The sequence below is a fragment of the Monopterus albus genome, unplaced genomic scaffold, assembly GCF_001952655.1.
Source record: "Monopterus albus unplaced genomic scaffold, M_albus_1.0 scaffold16.1, whole genome shotgun sequence".
NCBI classification, from domain to species: Eukaryota; Metazoa; Chordata; class Actinopteri; order Synbranchiformes; family Synbranchidae; genus Monopterus; species Monopterus albus.
The window spans coordinates 2,463,716-2,472,475 of record NW_018127896.1 but is presented as its reverse complement, the minus strand read 5'-3'; the positions used below and the strand labels follow the sequence as shown (position 1 = coordinate 2,472,475).

At 40.7% G+C, this 8,760-nt stretch overlaps 1 protein-coding gene across 2 annotated transcripts in view; it reads right to left on the bottom strand.

The window, feature by feature from the left end:
* Positions 1-8,760, bottom strand: part of LOC109955691 (fibroblast growth factor 14-like) — a 56,392-nt gene that overhangs the window by 29,624 nt on the left and 18,008 nt on the right. The window contains exon 1 of one of the 2 annotated variants that reach the window (XM_020592107.1): positions 3,968-4,262. The exons of the other annotated variant lie outside the window; for it this stretch is intronic. The gene's annotated coding sequence lies outside the window, so the exon portion shown is untranslated. Of the gene's footprint in view, positions 1-3,967; positions 4,263-8,760 lie in introns of those variants that run through there. 2 annotated transcript variants of the gene reach the window in all.

Genomic DNA, 8,760 nt, shown 5'->3' with positions numbered 1-8,760 from the left:
CTATTTAAATAGCCATAAGCTCAATGCCTTAATTATCAGGATATCCTTCATGTGTATTACTAATATTTTCTGTTTGTATTTAATTTAACTTCGTGTTTCTGTTCGGTTCGATTTAGTTATTGCTTTCTCTCTTTCCTTCTCTCTAGTTTATCATCACTTTTTGCTACCAAAAGTTGCTATGCCTTTGTATTCTGTTATACTTTAACTGTTGTAATAGATGTCTGAAGACCACTGTTATCTCTGTTGGATTTATTCTAAATAAAAAATAAATAAAAATACAGAACAGTTAGGTTTGGCTCTGTTTTTCAGGGCTTTACTTTCATCATACCAAGAAACAACAAATTAAGCAGCTGCAGAAAAATGTATTATGACAGCACTGTTACAGAGAAGCTGCAGGGACCTTTACCTTTTTGGTGTTGTGTGAAATTCATTTGGCTATTTGGAAATGCACTGTTCCTGTAAGAATTCAACTTAATGTCTTTATGACACTCTGGCATTTCCTTTAGTACCACCAAGACCTAATTTCCTCTTTTGCACAGGAACGATCAAAGTCTGAAATGTGCTTATCCCATCTATGTCTCTGAAACATTTCCATCACTGTCAGCCCCAAATGTCAACTTTGCATAAAAGATATTTCACAGTCTAAAAGGCTGATCATCATTCAATCATCACAATCATTTCCTCAAGAGGATACAGTCTTTAGATTCCAAGACTGCTGCTATTATTATAAGCAGTGTTGTGTTATACAGTATGTGTTAGTGTATGTAGACAGTCACAGCTACTTTCAAACAGAATTAGCCTCCAGTAAAATGAATAATAATCAAATAGCACATAAAGTGAATATATTAGTAGTAGTAGTACTATTTATGACCTGCATTTTCTATATATTGATTCTTTGTTTAAAAACTATTGCAATACCATTGTATTCTTCAGTATTTTTGTCTATGTTGTATGGATCTAAAAAAGATTTGAGGGCAGCAGGTGAAGCATATGCAATTAAAAAATAATCGGACTCCGCTTCGAGGCTTCACAACGTCAGCAGCAGGTCAGAAGTTTGGATCAAATTATTTCAGCTGCATGAACAGCGAAAAGTCTTTCTTTCACTCTACCTTCTTTAGCAGCATTAGGCTGCTATTTTCTCTCTCAATCTCTCTCACACAGACTACATACACAGGTATTACAGAAATATGACGCATGCCTTTCCTCATGCCCACTAGGTGGCACCAGAGCTTGTCTAAGCATCAGCCAGATAACAGGAGTTCACTAATAAGAGTATCAATAATGACAGTACATCAGTTACACAGTAGTAGTTCACTGTGTGTGGTACAACATTAGCAGTAGTGCGGGTTCCTGCACAGACAAGATAAATGCCTGAAAGCCTTCTCCCTACACTGCCATTTTGTTTTCAATTTCTTACTGCTGTATTTTTATTTGCTTTGTATAGCATCATTTCAGTGGCACAGCAGAAGTCTGTCATCCTGGATCTCCATCTTTGGTCCAAATTCAGGAGATAAACCCAGCCTCTCAATCAGGATCCCAGGCCTTCCTTCTTTTGTCCTTGATGTTGCTGACCCACTACTATTTAAATATATCCCGCTCACCTGTCTCTCTCCCAGACAGCAGGACAAAAAGTACAAACATAAAGCCGATGTATTAGTGTGAGGTAGGACTGTTTTATCTAGGTCAATACAAGGGCAGTTATGAATAAATCAAAGCTACATTTACATTAAAATTAATCTCTTCTGCTGCTTTTTATAACATCCCAGAAAGGCGGGGCACAGCTCTGAAACTTCAAAGGGAAAACTCTTTGCACCCAGTCCTTCTTGCAACTACTTATTCCACCATCCATCCCCTCATGACAAAAACCCCTAGCCAGCCCAAATCCTACAACTTCATGGTGGTTTGCAGAACACATATACACACACACACACACACACACACACACAGTGCTGTGTATGAATGAAAAGGGAATTGGTTTCATTAAAAATCCATCCTCTCTATTTAATGCCTGTGTCTACACTGGTTTTCTGGTGCTGTCCAGAGGCAGTAGTGCCCTCTACAGGCTCCATATGTGTACTGCACTCTCACTTACTCATCGTCTTACTGCCTAATCACTCTTTTTCAGCTCACATCTTAAATCTTTCATGCATTTGAATTTTACACACAGTTATGTATACATTGCACATAAGATATCTAAAGCTAATGCTCTAAGCAGGCTGCCCATACACCATTTTAGATCCAACTATTGGTAAAGTTTTAACTACTATGTTCAGCTGGGTACATGTTCTCTAAGGAAGAGGGTGAAAATGTTTGTGTGCAACATAAGAGTTCAGTTTCCTCTTTAAGCACTGCAGTAGTTGGGCCACAAAACTGCCCCTGAGGTGTGACATTAGGCCAAAAGTGAAGTATGTAAGTGCCCCATTAGGGAGCAGACATGCAATTTTGGTACTCAGAACAAAAAGGGCCTGAGTGTGCTGTTTGTTATTGATGTGTTTAGCCTCTAGGGGCTGCTTCAGAGTTATAGATAAACCCAATGAACCAGCCAAAACAGTAGCACTGAGATGCTGATAGCAAGACTGTTTGTGAACAAAAGCCTTAAACTGTCAAAAACACTAAGAAAGAAGTGCTGCCTACGCCTACAAGGAAAAAAAATGTAATAATTGTACAGTGCTGGCACCAAACCACCAAAAGCGCTTGACTACCTTCAGAGAAGTATTGAACATGTTGGGTGTGGGAGGATGAAGATGACTGGTCAGTTCTGTCTGTGCATTTACCAAGAAGCCCACGAAACAAAGCCAGATACACAGCACAATAGAGGAGTTGTGGTTAGCTTGTTGTTTGAATCACAACATAGGGATCAATCTACTAACACTCATAACACTCATAGAAAGTTTAAATAGAAGGTTGTCTGATCAGGCTTCTACTCTCACTTTAATCAACAGAAACATATCAGTGAAATCATCTGTGTGGGTAAGGCCATAGGTTTTCAAAGAATGATCAATGTCTGATAAATGTTTAATCTCTGCAAAAGCATTTTTTGGATGTCTTGAAATCTATTTGGCCTGAACCTAACTGAAAAAGATCACCTAACACTTCCCAGTAATGACTTGTCAAGCAAGCAGCCTGCCTGTAGGTGGCATTCTAATCTGTCTGCCCAGTCATGGTGACTGCGGTAGCGCATGCTAATGAATGTGTTCTTTTCCTGCTTTGAATAAACAGGCGCCAAAGAGCAGCAGGTACACATTACATTTTTTTTATTAATGTAAAGTGTGCAGTTTATTAGGTACACAAAGATAAAACTAATGCAGTCTAATACATGCAGTAAATCATCCCTTCATGTCAGCTTTTGTTGTCTTTGAAGGTGATGAGTCACCTGTGTGATCATTGTGGAAGATGTAGGTTGTGCTGCTGTTGATTTATAAATCATCATTGTCTGTAGTTTTAAACTGCATTAGCTTTGTACCCAATAAAGTGCACAGTGTTTATGTTGAATTAAACAGCCATACAAATCCTGAAGTCTGGGCAACAGAGGTAGAAAAGAGGGGATGATGAAGGGAGATGAGAAATAGAGTGATAGGAGGTGAAAGAGAGACAGACAGGGAGGTGACAGATGTGGGTGGGTGTTCCCCAGACAGGCGTGTGAGGATAACCACTCTGAACTGAGCAGGATGAGTCATAATCCATGCTCAGACACCCGCCCACATGCACACACACACACTCACAGGAGCACAGAGATGGGGAAGTCCACTGTTACCTAGGTAACGAATGATCAGTGACGCAGGTGGGTCTCCGAAAGGAGGGAGAGAACACCTGCTGAATGCAGAGAGGAGAACACACCGACACACACATCTGGCATCGACTACATTCATCCTGCTGCATCTGCCATACATACAGACACACACTTAGGCACTGTTGCTGAAATGCATGCATATAACACACACATATTCACAGGAATTAAAATGCTAACCTAATGGATGACAACGACCTCTCCTCTTCTGCTTTCCTTATGCTTCATGTCCTTTTCTTGTGTCCTCTCTCTTCTTTGTCTCCTTCTCCCTCTAGTCTCCTTTACTTGTCTCCTCTCACCTCTCTGTTTCCTCTTCTCTCCTCATCCATCTTTGTAACATCACCAACTCAGCGGGGAGGAGGCGAGAGGGAATGGAGGGACTAAATTATTCATTCACAACCCCCTCTCTCTTTTCTTCCATCTCTGTCTGCAGTCTCTAGCATCCTGGATCCCACTCCCCTCTTTCTCTCTGTGTTACCTATTCCTCTCTCATCCCCAATTTGTTTCAGTGCCTCTCTTGCTCACAGCACACAGATCAGTGAGAAACTTCTCATCTGCTGTGTATCACAAGGATACGCACAGCAAAACATTAACATTTTTTGTTAATAAAGTAAACTTTATTATCACTTATAATTTTCTCATTGGCCAAAATAGCATTACGTTGACAGCCCTTGTAACCTAGCAACTACAGACAAAAAAAGACAAAGTTGTGTGCATCATGCTAGATTATTTGTATCTAACTGGAAGCGGTATGAGCTTTCATTATTATCGTTTTGTCTAGTGATATATATTGTATATTGTGTGGTCTCCATAAACCAGTGACCTTTTTGTAAATAAGATGTACATAAGTCAATATATCTGGTTGTTCTACACAAAATCATTCCAGTGCTGGACATTTTACAGAAGATGGTGGGGACGTGCAAACGTCACATAACTTTAGTCAAAATCTGAAGTTATTTCCAGCACAGATCAATTCTCATTTTCTACTGTTGAATAAAAGATCATGTTTCAGTGATCAATATACTCTAATATAGCTATCAGAGCTTCTCTGTGTTTTGTGACGCACAGCTCAATTGTTTGGTTCCTTTTTTTAAACAAGCCGTTACATTAGTTTTATAATTTACAGATCAAATGTGGATAATATAGAGTCACGGAAGGTGGAATATATTAAATAAATGTGTATCAGTCTAAGAAATCTTCAGACTCTTTCCAACAGTAGGACGTGGCTCCCTATAACAGAGGTCTTCGTGGCCCGTGGTCCTCTAAACACCTCACATATTACTATTGATCTTGCTCCTAACAGCTCCCTGTTCTTAGCATTAGAGGGGAAGTGCTGCTGCAATATTTTTGGTGTTGTTGGGACTTTGAAGTGTGAAGTAATCACAGTGAAAGTCAATCTGTGTTAGTCATGCCTTTCCCCCAGAGTCACCAACTGTAAAACTCATTAAAGACACTGGACCGCTCTGAAATCACCCAGTCAGCTCTGGCCCAACTTCATCCTTTATGGCTGCCAGTTAAAGTAGGAGCTCATTAGCAGAGAATGCTAGCACTAAGTGCTAATGGGAAATTACATGCAAAACTCTGTGTTGACCTAACAGCCAGTCTTTGTATGATGATGTTTTGAGGGACTTCTCTCCATTTTTGCGTCTCCTAGAGAGGTCAGAGGTCACAGGAAGTCATCAGTGACAATTTTCTACACATAACAGCTGAAAATGGAAGTCTTCTGCATCAGAGCAGATACATAAGTGCTCCAGATCTTTCCCCAAAAAGTCAGAACTACAGAGGAAAATGAGATGGGGGGAGAAGAGAGGAGAGGGTGCAAGTATGGGGATGGGGGAGAGATAACTACAGAATGGAGAATTAAGAGGCGCTGAGAGTCAAAACTAGGTGGAGGTGGCAGAGGGGCTTGAAAAAAAAAATCACATGAAAATTTAATGTAGAGAACTGTAAATAAGCAAAAACGCTGAGGTCAAAGCAGAGTTCACAGCTCGATAGTCTCACACACAGTCTCAGTTTTACACATTACATATTTTTAGAAATGTGTTCAAAAGGCTTTGTACCCAACATTTATCACATTATATTTTAGGGTGTTTAAGTTCAGTGTTTAGTTTGAGTTTTAATAAACAGTCTGGGAACTAAAAGGTGAAAAAGGATAAACATGTACTTATTAAAATGAACCTAAAAGACAACATAAAGAAAGCAAGCATATTCAAAGCATACGCTTTCCTTTTAAACATCAACTCTAAATCAATCTGTATATTGAACATGCAGCTCAATCAATCAAACAGATAGTAGTGACAGGACTTCATCTCCTCTCCATTATCCAAACATGACCACGCAACCAAACAAGGCATACATCATCACTGGATTTGATAGGTCATCATCATTTTTCACTAACATGTCCAAACTCACTGCCATCCACTACATTTATGACATTAGCGGCTGTTCAGACTGAGCCGGTGAAACGCAACTCCCTGCTGTGTTTAACACAAGGGGCTGCGTTGGTCGGGGGGTGTAGGCGTGTACTATACGGCCACATTGTGATGAGTCAACGTGAGTGGCTCCATTTATGTTTCCAGCCCATTAGTTTCCATTGTGTTTTAACTAGCGATGCTGCTAAAGTAGCCCGCTCTACTTTAGCACCAATTTCTACCACCAGTGAGTCAGTGACAGACAAAAAACATGGTATAACATCCAGTACTAACAAAAATGAATGACGTGTTGTCATGGTGCTTTAATTGGAGCCCAAAATTCGACTGAATAGTAGTGAATACTCATGCTAACACAGTAAACAAGAGTTTTCTTCCTGTGGACATCCACGTTCCAACCATCCCCTATACGCGAATGGTCAATGCAGCGCCCTTGCCAGATAATGTAACCTTCCGGTGCGGTGAACATTGAACCAGGTCCAACTATTTCACCACACAGGGCTGCACCATTTTCCTGGAGCCCCCTGTGGTGCTGGTGTCAGGCGCAGTGAATAAGTGCAATCCCCCATAGGAGCGGCTGAAGATCAGGGGTAGAGCGGGTTGACCGGTGGTCGTAGGGTTGGCAGTTCAATTCCCATTCTCCCCAGTCCACATGTCCTTGGGCAAGACATTGAACCCCAAGTGGGGACTTTATTTCAGTTCAATAAAATTTCTACTCTTATTTTAGATCACATAACTGAAGATCTTTATAATGTGAGAACATTCATATAAATTGTGCCTCCGACTGCATGTAGTGGTCTGCAGATAGCTCACCCGGGCCACCCAGTCTATAGAAACTGACCCTTAAGCTCACTCCATCTCTCCTCCTTCAGCTTGCATCCACCCTGCCTCTGTTTCCTCTCATTCTGTGCCATTCAGCACGTTCACAGCACATCTCTCACACTTCCACATGCTGCTACGCGCCCTATTGTTTATCTGGGGACACCTCCTAGGGCCAGTTTGTTACAAAACACAAATTCCTTTTCCTGTGTTGTAAAATTAATATACAGAGCAGTGCTGTACAGTACAATTAAGTGCAAACACTGAGGAACAGTGTAGTGCTGAAGGCAGAGAGCAGACTGGGCCGGTGCCAAAGACATCTAATACAGTATGTCTGTCAATACTAATGAATTTACTCTCTCTCTTATGTGCTGAGTTTGCGTTGTATATGTGTGTGGTTTTTTTGTGTGCAGTGACAGAATCAGAGTAAAAATGAATGGTTCCCACAACCTCAGCTAAACCACAATTCCCAGCCCACTGCTCCTCCATCAACAGTGCATTTCAGTGTATTTGCCCTTTAATGAGTGACAACAGTGACTTTCTTCTCATGCTTCTGAGATGTTTACATCACTGTAACCTGCTGCCCTCTGTGTAATGAGTCAGTCACGATGAATTATTTGTCCTAGCAGTAGTTTCAGTGTGCTTTCAAACACTCCTGTATGTGACTGGAATAAGTTCTGAACAACAGGAACAGAGAGCGTGGGTAGCTAATATGACAAGGGAGAAAATTTTGTTAAGCATTCAGGGCTCAACAAAAGATAATGTTTTCAGTGCCACCCACAGTCATGCACATGCTGGGCGAGAACTTCGGCTCTGCAGCAGCCATAGTCTGAGTAATAAAATGCCTAATTTCAGCTATTGTGTCATGAAAAAATGTGTTATTCCTCACAGTTCCCTGTGGAGAAAAGTTCATAGTCAGATGAAGGAGGAGGAATGACCAGGCGGTGTATAGTTGGAAAGGATCTTTTCACTGTTTGCCAGGTAAAAATAAGACAAGGGAGCTCTATTAACGCAAATGAATCAAAGTTTGAAATGATTTCACATGGACGTCTGTTGTCCTACTGTTTCTCTAAGTAACAATTCAAATACAAAAATATTATAAATAATAAACTGACATGAAAGCAGGAAGAATATAAAGCCAAAATCCTTAGAATAGAAACACACTTCTGAGGCTGAGTAAGAGTTTTCCCTAGAGTCCAGCATTTAAGGAACCTTGTGCAACACGCCTCACATGCATGGGGATGCAAACACTGCACACCTACTCTCTGCTGAATAAGTGTACCATAGTGTTAGCATGCTTTAAAATTCATTCAAAAATCAGACCATTCATTCACTTCATATTAAATTGTATCATCACAGCGTTTTTATGATCCAGCGTTTTATAACTCCACTTTAAAATATTGTAAAGTAGAGGATATGGTGGATCTGAACTAATGTATTTTATACCGGAGGCATTTAAAAACAGGTCAAACTCTGTACGCCACACATACTGTATTGCATGAGCAAAGGGAATTCAGTCATGTGACTCACATGAAGATAAAACAAGAGACAGGCAAGTGAAGCAAGACTAGGAAGGAAGTGAGATGAGCAGTTTTAGTGACCGACCACACACACACACACACACACACAGCCAGCTATGTACATCATAATACAGTCCTCCAGACAGACACTAGAGAGTGACGCCTGACTTAGTTACTACATAGGGCGCATCATTCCCTGTAGTGT